Source organism: Cryptomeria japonica, chromosome 3, assembly GCF_030272615.1.
Source record: "Cryptomeria japonica chromosome 3, Sugi_1.0, whole genome shotgun sequence".
Taxonomy (NCBI): domain Eukaryota; kingdom Viridiplantae; phylum Streptophyta; class Pinopsida; order Cupressales; family Cupressaceae; genus Cryptomeria; species Cryptomeria japonica.
The window spans coordinates 801,383,850-801,405,072 of NC_081407.1; the positions used below are offsets into that span (position 1 = coordinate 801,383,850).

Here is a 21,223-nt window from a genome sequence, read left to right on the forward strand (position 1 = left end):
ATGATTATCTCTTAAACATTTGCACAAAGGTTTATCCTTGGATTAACTCTTAATCCAGTGGGTAATCTTAATTTAGACTTGACCCTTGCCTTCTAGATAACCATGAGGTCTTCTCAGGCCTTTAATGCCTCCAACCTCTTCTCTCAACCCAATCCTATGTTGAAACTTGTCACCATTTTATTGGTGCCAATTGTGCACATGGATCCCCAACTTTCAATCCTAACCCTTGTTAAGATTGCTCAATCTTAACCCTTCATTTCCCTATTTCTTCTATAAATAGAACCCTTCTCCTCAAGCAAAGAGAAGCATTTAGAGTATTGTTGTTATACTGGCATTAGCATAGAGCTTTTTCATAGCATCACTATCTACTCTAGCATAGTATTTAGCTTTTCATTTCATATTTGAAGCTTAGTATTAAATCTCAATCCTCCATAAGCATCCATAGTGCAAAAAGCTGCTGAGAGCTACACTCATTTGGGACTTGGAGAGGAGAGGAACAAGGGAGGAGCAACTATGAGCATCTTGATTAGCTATTTCATTTTATGTTTATATGCTTTCTATTTCATGCTTAATATCTCTCTTGATATGCCTGTTTAGGATAATCTTTTGTTGCTAACACTAACGTTTGTTTCTTGTGCTCTTGTGTGTGTTTCCATCAAACAGGTTTTCTAATCCTTTTTGCAGAGCATCACAAAGAAAAGAACTATTAATCTAATAAACTATACTAAGAGTTACTTTTAAGCAACACAAAGTCTCCTTTATGGTAACACTGATTTACACTAATCGTTACAAATTAAACAAGTAGAAACTTAGCTTAAAGCTCAAAGTCTTTAAGTGTAAATTTCTAATCAATTAAACTACTAATAACCGCAACAATACAAAGCTTACTACAAGTTACTTCCTTTATCAACAGATTTCTCAAGTATGCTAAGAGCACAAAGTCTATTGGCAAGATTTGAGAGCTCTTTAACCATGTAGCAATATCTTAAGATCAAATACGTAAAGATAATATGTATTCAATGGACATAGGAACATTAAATAATATAAACAAATTTATTGATACAACACAAAGTTTGCAATCAACAAAACCGTTTTCTTTATTTGTTTGATTGAATTCTCATCACAAAAGCTCAAAGTCTAAATTGGGATAAAAATCTAGCAGAGTTTTGCTAAGCATGAAAAAGATGAAAATATTTACAAAAAAGGTCCTCCTTATATAGGAAAAGAAGTTGAGAAAAAGGTGGGCACAGTTAACTTATTCAACCGCACAGTCCCATTTTACTACAACTACTACATAAAGAAAAAGTACAGCTGCATAAAAATTTACAACATCTATTGGTGCAGCTGCATGAAGGAAGAGTGCCAAAAGGGGGAACTTCATTCTTGATTCTCTTCTTCGTTGGATTTCTGAAAACCTTCGAACTTGGTGAGGATAGCTTTGACCTCTACTTCGTTTGGCATCAAGGTAGAACTTGTGATGATTTGAACGTGGGATATCACATCTTGGATCTTCACGTGCTTCTTCTTAACATCCTTTAGCATGGATGCGAGTACTTCAAAGTTGACTTGAATTTCTAACAATTTATCAAATGTATCAAGCGAGAAGTCTTGTCCCGTGCACTGGTCCATCAAGGAAAGAAATTCTTGGGTGATGACCTCAGCAGTGACGAGATTTTGATCACCATCATACAAATAGCAAGGGAGCTCACCTACTTTAGCAAAAATAAGGTCAACCTCGTCATCACCTTCTTTCTTTTCGCGATCTAGCTCTGCAATCATTAATTTCATTGTCTTGTTTATGAGACAATAATGATAAGATCTGAATATACTTCTCTCTTGTGGGAATTACCTTGTTCTCAACCAAGACATCTATCTTGAAATCCTCCATTTTGCTCCAAAGGGTAGTGCTTTTCACAACTTCCTCAATTTCCTGGGATAAAGAGGTTTTGAGTCCTTACATCCGACTCTGGATCACTTCGTAATTAGACAATAGCTCCACCGTTGAACTCAGGAGATGAGAGCCTTCTGACCTTAGCTGCGAGATCCATTCGTCCATTACTCGGCCCTTAGCTCCTACCTGCTCAATCTTCTTGATAGCTTCAGGATCTATTGATGATCCTATAGGTTCAACCTCTTGAGAAGATTGTGTTACCTTTAGGAGGACGCTGGTCAACTGCTCACACTTCTGCTTTAGGATATTTTTTTCATCCCTCTCTTGATCCAGTCTTCTCAACAAAGAATTAAGGGGTCTCTAAGAATCTAATTTCACACTTTCATGTGTCTCCACTCCGAGCTCCACAACCTGCATGGTATAATCTTCTAATCGTATGTTGCCTTTGTCTTTATCTGACGATGGCACCATAACTTCAGCGTATTTTCTTTTGGAAGTCAGGTCTACTACCACCCGAGATACTGTCTTTGGCTTCTTTGTTCCCTTAGGCTTTGGAGGAACCAAAAGTTCAAAGTCAAATTCATCAGGAGATATTACCTATTTCTTCCTTTTAGGAGCCACTACTTCCATCCAAGGGGGTAGTTCTGGATTGGATGATGGAGTAGTGGCTCCTTGCTGACTTGGGGTCGAAGATTCTAGAGTAGGTTGACTGGAACTTGGAGTAGTTGCAAGTGTAACTGATGGTGCTAATATTGAAGCATCTAATGGAACATTTGTTACTGGTACCTCTTCAATTATTTGTGGAAGAGTTGAGGGTGCCATTAGTGTAACTTCGGTGCTTACCAATGAAGGGATGGTTGTGACGGTGGTAATAATGACTAGTAAATCTACCGAAACCTGTTCTGCAAGTGCATCTTGCAAAGTTTCATTAAAGTCCATCATGGTAGATTCAAAAGTAGATGAAGGGATATCATCTAAAGTAGAATCAGAGTCAGAATCAATAGAGTGAATGACTACTTGTGAAGTAGTTGTCGTATCTACCTCAACTGAATGTGGTACTTCTTCTACCTGAACTTCCTCTTGTTGAGGAATTTCGCCTTCTTTGACCTCTTTACCCTTTCTAGCTTCACTGACAGGTGGTTGTTCTGGCTCTTTTGTTGCTGCCTCCTGTGACACTGATGATGATTCGCCTTGTTTTGACCCTTTAACTGTAAATTTGATTTTAGGCCCTTTACCTTTTGATTGTACCACTGGAGCTGAAGATAGTGCTTGTGAGTCTGCCCTGTTCTTGGTTCTAGTTTCAGCTATCGCTGTCTTGCCCAATGGACCATCACTATTGTCATCATCTCCCGAACTAGTTGGAAATTGTTTCATCCTGAGATTCTTCTTTAGCAACCAAGCATTGGTGTTTGCTATGATAGGAGAGATCCTTTGAGTAATGGACTTGCTTTCCTTCTTCGACCATTGCACAAGTGGGAGTGGGGAGTCAGCAATCTTCTTCTCATAGTAAACAGGATCCACTATGTCATCTGTGTCTTCCATAGTCATTGGGATCTTAGCTAGATCCAGATTCTCAATTTGTTCTAGAGTAAGGCGGCTGAAGTCCATCCTCCTTATATCCTCCTCATCCTAATAGTCCGCCCAAACATCTTCAAACCTATAGACATGAGTGTATGTCCTTTTGAGCTTGCTCTTTATACCCCGAAAATAAAAATCGGTTCGAGCCTTGAATCTTCTCATGGTATTCCACTGCATCTCCTCCTCCATATTTTTGGCTTTGGGATTAGTTAGCATAGAATACCTGCCAATTGACTCTGGGAATTTCAGCCTAGTCTTGTGTGCTTGTGATTGTTTCTCATGCACACTAATCAGTTGTCTGCATAGCTCCATAAGGACAATTTTATCTGAAGGAAACCTTGGAAGAATAAAGGGCTCACCTGAGAAGCATCCAATCCGGATATAGGTAAATGTGGGGAATTGAAGGAAGACACACCCAAAGTGGGACACCCTGTTGTAAGCGGCCTCTGATATTCTTCTCTTAAACAAGCCTTTATCAAAAATGCACTTCCAAACAGCAAAGAAAGCATCATTAACCCTCCTGTAATGATTACCTTGATTTTTGATAGTGAGTTGATCATAGTATTCCCAAATAGGCATTATTCTTCTATCACCCTTAGTTGACAAGCCTGGATATTGCCTCATAGAGGCAGCTGTAGAAACCAGGTATGAGGTCATATAAAACTTCAATGTTACCTTGACCTCTTTCAGTTGGGCGCAAAGTGCATCACTGATTTGTTCTCCCCAATCAATTCTTGCAACTCCCTTTCTGATTATATTCATATAGTAAATCATCTAGCTTTGGAAATAATGAGAGTCTTTTAATCCTCTCACTCTGGATAACATGGTGACCATGTCATTATATTCTTCATTAAAATCACTCATGTGGAAAGACTTAGGCCATCGGGAGGTGAGGGAAGATCTAGCAATTGAGAGATAAGCAGTATTGATCACCTTTTTGCATTTATCCTCGTGTTTCTTATAGTACTCTTGAGCACTCTCTTGAGAAATATCAGCCACTTCTTCAGTTGATGAGCCTTTGAAAATATTATTGAAGAATATGTTGTCTAGAGTCATTATGACCTTATGATCATCATCCTTTACCTTTCTTGTGCTTGGATCAAAGTGATCAACCACTGCTAGTACAAATTCAGGATCATGAGCCGCAACTAGGAAAGATGCATACTTATGCAGCTCAGATTTGATTAAACTGGTCAGGTGTGCAGGAGCCTTCTGAACTCGATCAAGAAACTCGTGCATGTTAATGTGCCCAATTTCGGTGTCTCTGATCTCCTTAATGTTAGAATCCACTGAACTTTTAGGGTGCATATTCAAGTACCTATCATACTTGTATTTCATCTTTTTTTATGATGCCTTACTTGGAGAAGGTTGTCCTGAGGAAGACTTGGGCTTGCTGTGGGAGAGCTTTGACATTCGTGCACAATGGCTGCATTCAACACTGATGATTAGCCATTCATCGTTATCAAAAATCATTTTTTTCTCAAACGGATCGAAAAACGGGACTCAAAACAGGCCAAGGAGTAAAAACTGCTAAAACAGCATGTCGAAGAAAAAAGTCCGACCTGCTTCTTTACCAACAAAAATTTGCACATCGGACTTTAAAGTCCGAAGTGCAAATTTGTGAAAGGATATCAACACATTGGACTTTAAAGTCTGAAGTGTTAATCTGGGGAAAGACATTTACATATCGGACTTTAAAGTCCGATATGTTGAGAAAAAACCTCAAACGAGCACATCGGACTTTAAAGTCCAATGTGTTAACTAGAAAAATTTAGAGGCACATCGGACTTTAAAGTCCGATGTTCTTCTTAGGGGAAGGATAGTCGGTTGGCATGTCGAGTTTTGAAACCCGATATGCAAACCGATTCCCCTCTACATATCGGATTTTGAAGTCCGATATGCGGAGGTAAAGATCCCACATATCGGACTTTAAAGTCCGATATGCAGAGGGACAGATCCCCAGCAACATATCGGATTTTGAAATCCGATGTGCAGGGAAGATAAGAGGGTCTGGAGAACAGTTGGGTTTTGAAATCCGATTGTTCTCTGGAACAAAAGGAGGCAAGCACAAACAAAAGAAAAGGAAAAAGAATGAAAATAAGCGAAGAAGAACAAAAGAAAACAAAAAACTAACCTTTGTTGCTTTGATCTTCAAAAAATCCAAGGCGTGAGCGATCAAATCGAGGGTGGAGAAGAAAATCCGAGTGGTGAATGATGAAAACAGGGGTGGAGGCGCGCGATACAAACCAGGGATGAAGATTAAAACGCAAAGATTAACTTTTAAAAAAAGCTTTTAAGAAAACCCTAATTAGCAATAAATGCTAATTAATATAACTCGCAGTTGCGTGTCGGGTTTTAAAGTCCGACATGCAACCTAGGGGTACTTGCATGTAAGACTTTAAAACCCGACATGCAACTGACAAAAAAATCCCCATGCAGTTCAAACTTTAAAGTCCGGACTGCAAGCAAAGACAACATGCAGTTCGGACTTCAATCCAAAACAAACAGCAGTTCGGACTTTAAAGTACGAACTGCAGTCAAAACCATATGCAGTTCAGACTTTAAAGTCCGGACTGCAGACTACAACAAAACTCAAATACACTTTGAACTTTAAAGTCCGAAGTGTATTTTATTTACAAAGACCCCTACAGTTCAGACTTTAAAGTCCGAACTACAGGTTAAATTGCAATTCTAAGAAGCAAAGAAAACAATAAAAACGAAAAGCGAAGAACAAAACGAACTAACCGACCAATTCGATTATGCTCTCCCGGAGACCATAAGGTACGAAATGGACCAGTTTTGTAGGGTTGCCTCACGATTTTGGCCAAACTGAAATCGAGGACAACACTCTTCACACTCTTTTGTACTCTTTCACACTTCTCCTCTGCTACTGAAAGATAAAATCAATGTTCGTGCACACAGATACATCTCACAAATGAATATTACATATATTTATACAAATCATCAGTCTATATTTCAAGGTCGACTAAACCCTCAAAACAAATTATAAAATAATAACCTCACATGCTACAACAATATATGTGGACCAAGACAATGTCGATTAATACATAGTCTGGACCCAAATCAACACTGCAAACATACAACACCTCCAACAATTACACCTCGAACATCCGCAACACTCTACAATCACCAAGAATGTCACATAACAAGAAGAACGCCACCAAATCAAGAAAATGATCAATAACATGCACAATGATCAATGCAGACCATCAACATGAATAGAAACTGATCTAGAAACATACACAAGCAACATAAATCGCACCAAAAACAATCGCAACATCACTACTTACTAGAATCTCCATCATCAATATATCAAACCTCAAGAACACGCGTTGAACTGACTGTCAAACTGAAAGATTCACTTGCGAACTTCCAAATCATGAACCCTTTGAATTGAGGACACATATGAACATCCCAAACACTCTTCCAAATCCGCAAACCAAGTTAATGCAATCCAAAGCAATGTAGAGCACAAACCAAAATCCGAAAAAACACGAACAATTGAATAACCAATCACAATATTGAACCTCATAACTCGATCAAATCATCATGTCGATCATTGAAAATTTTGTTGAATCAACTAAACATGCATATATTGAAACCCATTAAACTGCAGCAGCTAAACTGCAACACACTAACCAAACCAACTCATTTGATCTGAATGCAACATTGAAATACATAGAAGAATATGTTGACATCAATGAAAACACATCATTCCAGCAAAATTCTCAGCAATATCTAACAATCTTCCCTTTTGACATTGATGGTAACATATGAATGTGCAAAATACTCAATAAAAAGAAAGAAATCAACAACCAACAATCTCCTCCTGAGATCAACACAGGATATAGCAATTTTTCACATGCTTCTCTCCCCCTTTGACATCAATGCAAAAGGCACATACAAAGTGTTAATTACTCCCCCTTTTATAAACACTCTAACAATTTTGAATATTTGAAACATACCACTGACTACTCCCCCTGAGTAGAAGCCTCGCTCATCAATCTAGATCACAAGATACCTCTGTAAAGTCCACCGAACTGATCCATCTTAGTTCTCATCAGGAGGGGCAATTACCGCTAGTTTCTCTTTGAGATACTCAAATATATATTTAGGCAAAGGCTTCGTGAAGATATTTGCAATCTATTACTTTGTAGACACGTACTTCAATTTGACTTCCTTTTCATTCACCTTCTCTCTCAAGAAATGAAACTTGACTGATATATGTTGATTCTTTGAATTAAACATCGAATTCTTAGAAATATTGATAGCACTTGAATTGTCATAGTATATAGCAATAGGCTCATAAAAAATAGCTCGAATACCCTTCAACGTCTACTTCATACAAATCACCTAAGTACAGTTGCTAGCAACAACAATGTATTCAACTTCTACAGTAGACAAAGATATAGCATTCTACTTCTTACTCATCCATGAAACCAATCTCTTACCCAAGAAAAAAAATGCACCACCACTAGTACTCTTTATGTCATCAACATCACCTACCTAATCAACATCAGTAAAAGCACTCAAAGTAAAAACATCATCTCTAGGATACCACAAACCAAAATCAACTGTCCCTTTCAAATATTTGAAAATTCTCTTCACAGCAACAACATGAGATTCCTCAGGATTGACTTGAAATATAGAAACAACACACACAAAATTCATAATATATAGTCTAGTATGAGACAAATACAACAAACCACTAATCATAGATTTGTATCTAGTCTGATTTGCTTTCAAAGAATCATCATCCTTTGTCAACTTACATCTGGTCACCATAGGTGTACCAACAGGCTTTGCATAATCTAAGACAATTCCTTCACATACTTAGATTGAGATATAGAGATACCTTTATCCAACTAATTAATTTGCAATCCCAAAAATAATTTCATCTCACCTATCATAGACATCTCAAACTCATTCTATATATGTATCATCAACAAACTTCTTGCACAAACCATCATTTCCACCAAAAAATATATCATCAATAAAAACTTCAAGGATTAAGATGTTATCATTATCAATCTTGAAGTATAGATTATTGCCAACAGTACCTTTATTGAATTCAAGTTTCATCAAATACTTATCCAATCTAGCATACCAATCACTTGGAGCTTGCTTCAATCCATACAATGCTTTCTTCAACCTACAAACCATATCTTTCTAATCTGTCAACGGAAAACCATTTGGTTTTTCAATGTAGACTTCTTCTTCCAACGCACCATTAAGAAATGTTGACTTTACATCCATCTGATACACTTTGAAATCTTTGTAAGCATCATAAGCAAGAAATAATCTAACAGCTTCAATTCTAGCTACCAGGGCAAAAGTCTCCTCAAAATCAATACCTTCCATCTAAGAATAACCCTTTCAAACAAGTCTTTCTTTATTCCTAACAACTTCACCTTGCTCGTTCAATTTATTTCGAAACGCCCTTTTAGTTACAATTGCATTTTTATCCTTAGGTCTAGGAACTAAAATCCATGTATTGTTCTTTTTAATCTGATTCAACTCTTCCTCCATAGCTTTAACCCATTTTTCATCTTTACAAGCTTCATCAACATCTTTAGGTTCAATCTTTGAAATCAAGCAATACTCTTCAACAACTCTTATCCTAGTCATCACACCTTTATTCTTATCACTTATAATCTGATTATCTGAATGATATAGCCTTACATACCTGGGAGTCTTAGTATTTTCAGGATTCTCAGACTCTTGATCTCTTTCTTTTGCACTAGCTTCTCCTTCACTCTCAGGCTTTTTTCGGAGCAATCAGAACTTGGTTCTAGGTCTGCACTTGATTTCCTTTATCTACACTGACAATCTGATCATCTAAATCGTATCTAGAGTATCTGGGTTGATACTCATTTCCTTCATCCACTTTCACATTAGCACTTTCAACTATCTTTCTCAATCTCTTATTATAACACCGGTAGGCTTTGCTCTTAGTAGAATAACCAAGAAATATTCCTTCATCACATCTAGCATAAAACTTCCCTAGATCTTCATCTCTTCTGATATAGCATTTACTACCAAAAATTATGAAATATCTAATCGTAGGAGCATTACCAAACCATAACTCATAAGGAGTCTTACCAAAATCACCTTTAATATGCACCTGTTTGAGAGTGTATACAACAATACTCACAACTTCTCTCCAATAGATATGTGAAACATTTCCTTCAATCATCATGGTTCTAGCAACTTCTTGAACTATCATGTTCTTCCTTTCCATAATATCATTTTACTGAGGGGTCCATCGAGAAGATAAATGTCTCTTCACCCCATGCTCTTCACAAAAAAAATTGAACTCATCAGAAGTAAATTCACCACCTTTGTCAGATCTCAGACACTTTAGCTTCTGTCCAGTCTTAGTCTCAGCCATAACTTTGAAAATCTTTAACTTCTCCAATGCTTTAGACTTCTCCCTTAAGAAGGTACCCCACATCATCCTTGAATAGTCGTCAATTAGTAGCATGAAATTCCTGTCACCCTACAAGCTTCTCACTCTAGAGGGACCACACAAATCAGTATGCACAAGATCCAATATCTCAGTAGAAGTATACTGTTTGCTTTTGAAAGACACTATTACATGCTTCCCTAACTAACATTCCTTACATACTGAATTAGAAGGCTTTACAATCTTAGGCATATCTCTTACAACTTGAGTGGAACTTATCTTAACCATGCAATCAAATTTTACATGACACATCCTTCTATGTCGTAACCAACTTTCATCAACCTGAGCAATCAAACAACTTTTACCACTAACATTTAAGTGAAAGATATTACCTTTAGTCTTTGTGCCTGATACAATTTCAATTTCGGAACTACTCAAGATCTTACATCTACCATCCTTGAATTTCAAATCACATCCCTTATCAACCATCTATCCAACACTCAAAAGATTATACTTTAGACCTTCAACATACAAGACATCATCAGTGTTATGCTTACCCTCAATAGAAATAGCACCTCTACTGTGGATTATACCATCTTTTTCATCTCCAAATCTCACTACACCACCATCATAATTTTCCATACTCATAAACTTACTCTTATCACCTATCATATGATAAGAGCAATCACTGTCAATAACCCATTCATCTTTCTCTTCAAATTTAGCATCCAAAGCTTTCTCTTCAATAATGCACCTAGCAGAATCAGTAGTCACTGGATCATCTTCCTTGATAGCAATGAACACCCACTCATCTCCTAAATTTATTTTCTAAGGCTCATCATTTGTCACACCTTTATCAGTAGCAAAGTAACACTTCTTCTTATATTTAGACTTATAGGGCCTAAATGGCTTCTTAGAAACTCTTTTCGGATACCTTGAGGAAAATGTCCTATCTTATTGCATGAAAAATATTTAAGAGGCAACTTTCCTTCATACTTACTAGCACCTTTAGGCAATCTTCTAGTGATCAGGGCTTCAAGCTCTCTTTCATCTTCTTCAAGTTCTATCATCTTCTTCTCATATCTAGATACTCTTGTTGAACTTTCTCCCATGTCATATTTCTTCTTCCTAGATATAGTATCTTTTAATGTAGATTTAGATTTAGTAGGGGCTTCACCAAACTTGCTCAACTCAAAAGCAGCAAGTTTTCCAATCAGCATGTCTCTGGTCACATCTATCACAGTCTGGATCTCTTCAATAGCAACATCCTTATGCTTGTAAGAAGGAGGCAAAGATCTCATCACTTTAGCCACAATCTCAGATTCTTCCAATACTCCAACAACACATCTAATGTTCAACACAAGCTCATTCACTTTTTGCATAAAGGAGGTAATGTTCTCATCTTCACCCATCTTCAAAAATTCATACTTTCCCTTCAAGCTCTACAACTTAGCAACTTTCACATGACTATCACCTTCATACAAAGTCTCTAGCTTCTTTCGAATCTCACGAGCAGTTTGTAGATCCATCACATTAGTCATCTCAAAATCAGACAAGGCACTCAATAATGCTTCATTAGCTCTAATATTGAATTCAACTTCCTTTATCTCATTTGGAGTGATAGGACCATTCTGAGGAGCATTATACACATTCTTAGTAATCTTCCAATAGTCTTCACCGATGCATCGCAAATGACATTCCATCCATTTCTTCCAGAGAGTGTAATCCATTCCATCAAACCTCAAACTATCCTTCTTAAAAGCAAAGGTTGTCATCTTGGATCTCCTCAAGCGATCAAGCTTATTTCAGAGGATCTAGCTCTAAAACCAATTGTTGGCAACAATGCAACAAACTAAGAGGGGGGGTGAATTAGTTTGCTCACAAACTTTACACAACTCAAACTTAAATTTAGATCTGATATGAACAGTAAAAGCATAAATCAACACCACAACAATAACACACATAACACCAAGATTTTTGACGTGGAAAACCTAGTTAAGGGGAAAACCACGGTGGGAACCTACCCACAATGAGATAATACCCTGTTAGGAGTAAATGTAAATATTGCAATATGGAATGCACATGCATTCAGACATACTGCCTAGATCTCACTACTCAAATCACAAAACAAGAAGGGATACAACCCCGAGGAAGACTCACTGTCTTACAAAAAGATTCAGATTACATCTAGAGGATTATGAACTGATGAAATAGCATCTCCACATGTCTAGTTACAATTCTGGTTAAGCACAAATACTCAAATTCTTCTCTTCGCACTCTTTCACACTTCTCCTCTGCTACTGAAAGATCAAATCAATGTTCGCACATGTAGATACATCTCACAAATGAATATTACATATATTTATACAAATCATCAGCATATATTTCAAGGTCAGCTAAACCCTCAACACAAATTACAAAATAATAACCTCACACACTACAATAATACATGCGGACCAAGATAATGTCAGCTAAGACATAGTCTCGACCCAAATCAATACCACAAACACAAAACACCTCCAAAAATTATGCCTCAAACATCTGCAACACGCTACAATCACCAAGAATGTCACAAAACACGAAGAACACCACCAAATCAAGAAAATGATCAATAACACACACAATGATCAATGCAGACCATCAACACAGATATAACATGATCTAGAAACATCCATAAGCAATGTGAATCGTACCAGAAACAACCGCAACATCAACACAGTTTACTAGAGTCTCCATCATCAATATATCGAACCTCAAGAACACACGTTGAACTAACTGTCAAACTGAAAGATTCACTTGTGGACTTCCAAATCATGAACCATCTAAATTAAGGACACATATGAACATCTCAAACTCTCTGCTAAATCTGCAAACCAAGATAATGCAATTCCGAAGCAATGCGGAGTACAAACCAAAATACCGAATAACACAAACAACTAAATAACCAATCACAATACCAAACCTCATAACTCGATCAAATCATCATGTGGATAACTGAAACTTCTGCTAAATCAACTAAACGTACATATATCAATTCTCATTAAACCGCAACAGCTCAACTGCAACACACTAACCAAACCAACTCATTTAATCTGATTGCAACACTGGAATACACATAAGAATATGTTGAAATCAATGACAACACATCGTTCCAGAAAAATTCTCAGCAATATCCAAAAGAGAGTACTCATAGAACTACCAAAATATAGATCTTAAGTTCATAATAGAGGGAAAGAAAATTGTCCTTAGAGGGATCTCAAATGGAGCACAATGAGTGGTGATAGCAAAGAGGCTAGAGAGAATCTTTCGTAGAGCCATTTAGCATGGGAAGAAAATTGTTTTGTTCTTCCCACAAAGTCTCCACTAGGAAAGGAAGGTATGCAACATGTTGATATTCATAAAATTTTTAACATGCATTGAGTAGATTTCAACGACATGCCTTTGGGACTACCACTAGATATAGGGCTTTATAATGCTATACAATTAGAAGAATAGGCTGAAACTATTGTTGTTGTGTCACACCACCATCCAAGAGGCTATAAAGAGGAGATAAAGAAGTATATCAGGGAATTAATTGGCATGGAATTATACATCCTATCTTTATCCCCATTGTATCTCTAGACTTTTTTGTTTAGAAGATGGATGTTTCACTATGAGGACGTGTATTGACTGTAGATTCTTTGACTACACCTAGATTGATTTGTGCTTTGATTAAATTAAATTATGATGCTTGCATCCTTAATTCCTCTTTCAAGTGCATGACTATTGAAAGGATCCCTTTTGGGTGTTTTCGACATGGAGGGCTTGCGAAAAACCAAAGAGATAATGAGCAAAAAATTTAAGCATTTTTTTCGCTTATGTGTCACGTGTTCAAAGGTTAAAAAAAAGTTTCTCACATGCTCTTTGAAAACTTTTGAGTTTGAAAGAAAGGCACCCTAAGAAAGGATCCATGTGAAAGATGCACATAGAACTCAAACAAGAATAAAGATGAATTCTTGAGGATTCTCACAATATCACCTCATGTCTCTGAGAATGTTCTCCAAATAAAATTCTCGCCGGAGACAAGATGCATGGAAGCCTCACAGAAGTCTGAGCTCAAACCACAGGCTATCCCTCAAGAAACCCTGTTGAAATGCCACATGTCCCAAACATGTGTGGACCTATCAAGATTGTGAAATTTTTTAAAAAACATGGCAAAAAGTGTCACTAGTCAGATGAGCGAATATTTCACAAGCCATTGATTCCAAGAGGAAATGTATAAATGCCATTGGTTGGTATAAGCGAAAATGAACCTAAACACCCAATGGATCTAAAATCAAATCAAATGCCAACATTTTATATAAGAAACTACACGTTGAATTTGTTTGCCTTCAAATGATTAAAAATCTAGGTGTTGCTCATGCCTAGAGTTAAGGAGAGAGATAATGAAAAAACCTTCATGCAGGGATAGTTACAACAACCATAATGATTTGATGGACACATGACGAGTATGAAGAGGAGGATTAAATTTTAAGAATCATTCACATTATTATGAATGATCTCTTTAAAATCCCATGGGCACTCCTATAATAGGAGTTCAACACTTTTGAGAAAACAAGGATTTAGTAATCCCCTTTCTAATAGAAAATTGAAAGAATGTTTTTGAGTTTATTAGATTTCATCTATGATCCAACCTTTGCATGTTTCTCTTAGGCTGGGTATTGTATTGTCCCTTTGCTTACCTTTCATTTGCTTTATTTAAGTCAGCGTGCTTTATGTCATTTTGATTTTGAAGCATTATTTGAGAATCTAGAAGCATTGTTTTGTTTTCTATTGAGCCTTGGTAGGTTCTACCCACATGAGGATTTGAAAGCTATGATCTATGTCTAAGTGACTTTGTGCATTATGTTCTCTTCTCAACAATGAAGGGTTGTAGTGTGACGTGCTCACTTTTGGGAATCATTTTATTTGTGATTTCCACAAAAAGGGAATTAAAGTGTTGTAAGAACTCTACTTCTAGAGTATCACCTCAATTTAGCTTTTCCTTTCTTTTTTTTCTTCCCTTTTCCATTCCCTCTCAAAAAAAGAGTTGACTTCTAAAATCTCAAAGGTTCTTTCACAAATCGCAAAACTAAACCAAAGGTCCCACACTTGAAAAAAAATTGGACTACCATTCAAAGGTGCGAATCTTTTGGGGATCAACAATTTTCTAGCCACACTCGGTGGGACCTTTGAACTCTCATCGTTAAAGATGGTGTTTTCCAAACATTCTGCCAATACAAGTTTTTAGTCAAAATTCACATTTCTACATGATCACAACCCTAATGGTATGTATCACCTCCCATGCGAGGGATAATTTTAAGCAAGCTTTCATTCATGATTCAACTTTAGCATGAAAGGCTACTTTGATCAACATTTTTTTTCCTTTTCCATGAAAATGAAGGGATCTTACCCATGCATCCCCAATTCTTTCATCACCCAGTCCAATATGTTGAACCCATTCCTCTTGTGAAATGAGTTCAATTGATGTTAGTGTCAAATGGATCTTGGAAGATTTCCAAGTCTAGTTAAGGTCAATTAAAGTGGATGAGATGAGATACTAAAGTCAGTTTGCTAATCATGCCTTCAATAGAAAGAAAAAAAAGGGTGGGGGGGGGGACGAGATCAATTATTAGCTATCCAAATTGCCATAGAAAATCAAGAACTACTTTCATGTGAAGAAAGGAGTCTTGTACCAAAACCTATGCTTACTCAAGGGAATCAATTTTTTTTGTCTTTCCTGAGAAGTTTTCCCTCCATGAATGCCTCTTCTTAACACCATTTCTCTGTTTAAAGGTAGACTGGTTGTTTGGAGATCAAAATAGTCTCATGAGAAAGAGGAAGGAGAAAGACATGAATATTGCAAGGGCCCACACCCAATAGGAAGCGAAGAGGCAAAAAACAACAAGAAGATTCAAGAGCAAAGTGTATGCTCTATTTCGAAAAAAAGTTAAAGTAAATGGGTCATGCTTTTTATTTTGATATCTTCCTTTCTTTGTTGAAGATGGAAAAGAAAAATGATCTTCATTGACTCTAGAGACAATATCAAAGCCACAACATGATGCAATATATATTCTTCACGAATATTTGGGACGGGGCACAAATTTTGAGAAGAAAGAAAGCATCAAGGAAGAAAGCAAGGTCATTTCCAAAGTCATGTTACTCTCTATATGTGTGTGTGTCTGTGTGTCTGTGTGTACTTCTCCATATCCCTCTTACTCTCCCCTTTATGACATCTTTTCCCCTCTATATATTTATATCTCTCTCACCTCTTCTATATTTCCTAGTTATATATATACATATTATCATCTCTCTCTCTCTCTCTCTCTCTCTCTCTCTCTCTCTCTCTCTCTCTCTCTCTCTCTCTCTCTCTCTCTCTCTCTCTCTCTCTCTCTCTCTCTCTCTAATAAACGCACACTCACTGTATCTCTATCTTTATATCTATCCCCATCTCTATCTCTATCTCTATCTCTATCTCTATCTCTATCTTTATCTCTCTATCGTTTCCCCTCTCTTTGCCTCTCTCAATACCTCTCACTGCTACTTGTCTTTGTCACCTTCTTCCTCTCTCGCTCTTGCCCCCTCTATATAAAACTAACCAAATCATTTTTTTTTGTTTTTGCTCTAAACTAATCACCTTATTGGCAAGAATTGTGTCTCTTGTTTTACATGGCCTTAATTTTGATTATTATAGTTACACAATTGCACAAAATAACTATATATCCTTGCATTCAAAAATAATGTACTCATTTTAGGGGTTACACATATTTGCATCCAATTTATAATATTTTGTAGATGAGACCTTAGTACATTCTTTATTAAGAGGATGCAAACTAAAATTTACATATAACTAACAAATCCATTGCTCAAGTATTTCAACATCAATTTCATCTGCACATAGATGAATTTCCATTTTGACCTCTACTTTTAGAAGAGATGGAACTTGGAAAGAAGAAAGATGATCATAACCATGTTGCCAAAATGGTCAGCGCTCCTCTCAAGATTCATGACAAGGGACTAACCACCTCCCGTGCGATCCACATCTCTACAGTTTGTATTGAGCGTTGATAGATTGGTATTTTAACGCAACGACAAACTGGGCCAACAAATGGTATCAGAGCGTTGGGTCACGAGTTCAAATCCCCTTAGGTAACACTGAGAGGGAGATTGTTGGCAAAATGGTCAACGCTCCCCTCAGCATTCATGACAAGGGACTAACCACCTCCCGTGTGATCCATATCTCTACAGTTTGTATCGGGCATTGATAGATCGGTCTTTTGACGCAACGGAAAACTAGGCCAACAAACTTGTATCTTGAGCTTTTCACTCTTCCACCTTTCAATATATAAATTTATTATAAGCACCTCTAATATTTTCTCCATTTCTTCAAGCTTCCCCATTTATTAATCAATCTATCTTTTTTTAATTCTACAATCTCCAATCATCATTGTAGCATTTGTCACCTTCTATTTTAAATTCATTCTTATAACTTATTCTTGTTTTTTTATGGCAAACTCTTATAAAAATGAACCAAAGAATCATACCATCTTTTGCACTAGAGTTGATCTAGTGATGGGTATGAAAGTAAAAAATTGTAAACTACCAACATACCACATAAAACCACATCAAATCAAAAAATAAAAAATATCTATAATACTTATACATATTCCACTTCTAGTATTACCGACATAAATATAAAATACCCAATGTAATTTTTAACTAATTAATTTGTGTAAATAAATTAAATAAATATGGTCCTAAATTTTGAAATTGTCAAGTAATAATAAGATTGATATTAAAACATGTCATGAAAAATAAAGACAAAAACAAGAATTTACATGGAGAAACATGATATGGATGAAAATTATAGAAGAGTGGATTTTTACTTCCTCTAGCCACTATCTCTTTTGATTCTTATAGGGTTTAATACTTACTAGAGGCCTTCATGGACACTTTAGATAAAGAATTTGATTTCTAAAGACCTAAACATCAATAAAATACTCTCTAAACCTCCTAATTACATACTTTAATATTTGTTACATGTTTTAATCAGATTATGGGGTTTTAAGATTATGGGGTTTTATTGAAGTTTTATAATGGAACTTTCAAACTTAAATTATTATTTTTAAGCTTGGTATAAGTAGCAACCATGTATTTGCCTTATAAAACTTATAAAACACCCCACCAAACTTATAAACAATCATTCAACCCAATAAAATCATTAATTTTTTAAACATTTCTCTAAGAAATCAATGAATTCATCATTATGTGTGGAATGCAAAGGACTATATTTATTCATTCCATCCTCTCAGTATTAGTTTACGTGTCCACATCCTCAGGGAATATGTTGGAGGTTATTTAAACTAATTTTGAATACTATTCAATAGTTCGAACTTGTGTTACTCTTGGAAGAAACTGGTTTACATATTATTTGACATCTTTGAAGCAAAGCTTTGAATCAAGTAGCTAAATGAAGGTTGCAAAAGTTCATATAATGTATTAAGTGATGTGCATATTTTGTTTAAAACATTCTCCATTATACTCCATTATTCCATAGTGGATACAAGGAGTGATTGCACCTCAACTAGGGATTTCTCCCTATTTAAGATTTTCCCAATTCAATTTAATGTATTATTCACTGTCATTTATTTAATATTGTTGATTAATAGTCAATTATAATTGATGATTTGATTAGAGCATATTGGTCAATTTACTAATAATTGTAACATGGTACTATGGTTACATGATTTACAAGAGGGTTTCAAGAAATTAAAACTCCTTATAAGCTAGGAGATGGGATAAAAATATTCTCACTCTTATTCTTGGTCAAATCACTACTTTTTTCCTTATGTGTAACATGTTGAAGAATAGTTAAAAAAAAAAATCATTATGCTATATTTTGATATTGACATGTGTTTCTATAGAGAATATATGCCTTTTTAAAAATAATTGAAGTATTCTAGGTGTTTGGCTTACCTGCGCAATTTTTGTCCATGTTTTCTACTTTTGTATCTCCTTAAACTTGATTATTTGTCTTATGGAATGTGTATGCTTTATGTCTATTTTATTAGAAAATCTTTAATAAAGTCTTAGCAAGGTTATAGTTATATCTAAACCGATGTAACCAATCCAATATGGATTGTATTTCTATAGATTAAAGCTCAAATTACATAAAAGAGGCATACATATTATTATTATTATTTTTGTATTATTTTTGTAGTAGGGCATTTAGAATTTTGATTTTAAAATCTAAATTTAGGCTTATTGATTATGATTATGAACTTGTAATCAAAATATATATAGTGATCTTTAATGAATTTTTGCACACAATTGAAGTTCAAGTTCCATTGTGGCATTGAAGAAACTAGAAGCGGTATTTTGATACATACTTTCACTTGTACAAACACTATTAGGGTTATCAATATTTTTCTCTAAATAATATGGAACCATATGGAACATGCTTGGAATTTAAAGTCTCTTTCTTTGGCTTAGAAATGATTTTTCATATCTTAAGAAAACTCATTTTCAACAATGTAAATGATATACCAAAGCCTTGACAACTAAAATCTATTAGGCATAAATTTTGGCTTATTTATTTTTATTTTTTTAAACTATGCCTAGTAAACTTTTTAACGTGACCGGTGACGCTGGCACGACACGCCCTCCGGCTCCACGTGAACGTTTTTGACCTGGAGCTATGAACCAGTGAGGCCACAAACGGGGGACCTCATCCCCACACTTCACTTGTTCAAATCCGCGAGCACAACGACCCAGCGAAGGCACAATGCCTTGCGAGCACAGTGGCCCAGCAGGGATTTGAACCTTGGTGGCCAATTCACCAACGAAGTGTTTTAACCGCGACACTACATGTCCGAAGACAAAATTTTGGCTTATTAATGAGCCTAAGATATGTGATTTTATTTTTCAATTTCTCTTATATATTCACCCTTCATTAGAAGATTCCTTTGTTAGGAGATTCTTTTATGAAACCTACAAAATTCAAGAAATTTAGCACATAGTTAACACTAAGATTCTTTATTAGCAATAAAATGATAAAAATAACATTATTTTTAGTCAAACTAATTTTCTAACACTAACAAAGCTATAGTATTCTCAAGTGTTATGTCACAAATACAAGTTTCGGAGAAGGTGTGCTTAGAGATGAAATATCTCTAAACCCTTATTAAACCTTCATAATACATTGGGGTACTATTTTTTATGTTATTAATCAAATATCGTTAGATTTCTTCACCATAGTATTTCAATTCAAGAATATGCACATAGTGACTATAACTAGTATCAATTATGTAGTTTGTCAAGATTCGACCCTTTATCCTATCAATTGTCTCCATTATATTATTCTTCAAAATAACAAGATTTCTATTTATATTATATTTAAAAAAATTAGTCTAATTTGACAACACTATATAAAAAACAAGAGTTTTAAACCATTATTCAATAATCAAAAACATTACTAATAATCGTAAACTAGACTTGTTGATTCTAATTGTTATAAACTCTTACCAGTGATTTTTTTTAATTAAGTTGAATTTGATTAATTGAAAGGTTTTGTGTTTTTGTAACTTCATGGAATGTAATTCCATCCAATTTAATCATATTCCATTTTTCAAAAGGGAAAGCAATAATTTTAAGTTGCATTTAAATTTTATAAATGATATATCTTCAATTAAAGAATAGGCTGGACAAATAAAATAGGTGCCATAGGCAATGTTCAAGCTTAGGGCACGGCATTCCGCAAATTTCCAGTCCGAGCTCTACGGAATTCACTCCAAGCTCTCCGGATTCAATCTTTACCTTTAACGTTTGGAAACTTGCGGAACTTTTAGGATTCTATTCGCTTTTTCGGCGATATCATATTTAGCTAAATCAATACATTTTTGCTTTATCAACGAGTTTTTAAATAATTAAATAATTGTTAATAAAGAACAATGACAACATGAAGACAGTTTGGCCGAGTGGTCTAAGGCGCCAGATTTAGGCTCTGGTCCGAAAGGGCGTGGGTTCAAATCCCACAGCTGTCATTTTGTCCTTGGGGTTTTCATTAAAAAACAATTTGAGGAGGTTTCTTGAGTCTTACCTTGTTACCACGATTAGATATATTTGTTTTAACTTTTTTTTATTGTAGAAGTTTTTTGATAGCTTTTTTCATATTTGGATAATTAATTTTATGTATATGATATTTAAACTTAATAATTTAGGTGTTAATGTTGAAGCAATAATAGTGGAGTGAAGTACAACATTATTTCTGAGAAAGTTTAAAAATTTGCTCTAAAGGTATTTCATAGCAT

General features: G+C 35.5%; 1 non-coding gene across 1 annotated transcript; it reads left to right on the forward strand.

The window, feature by feature from the left end:
- Positions 1-20,876: 20,876 nt before the first annotated feature.
- TRNAL-UAG (transfer RNA leucine (anticodon UAG)) lies at positions 20,877-20,956 on the forward strand. The gene has a single exon. It is a non-coding gene; the product is annotated as a tRNA-Leu (tRNA).
- The last annotated feature ends 267 nt before the right edge of the window (positions 20,957-21,223 follow it).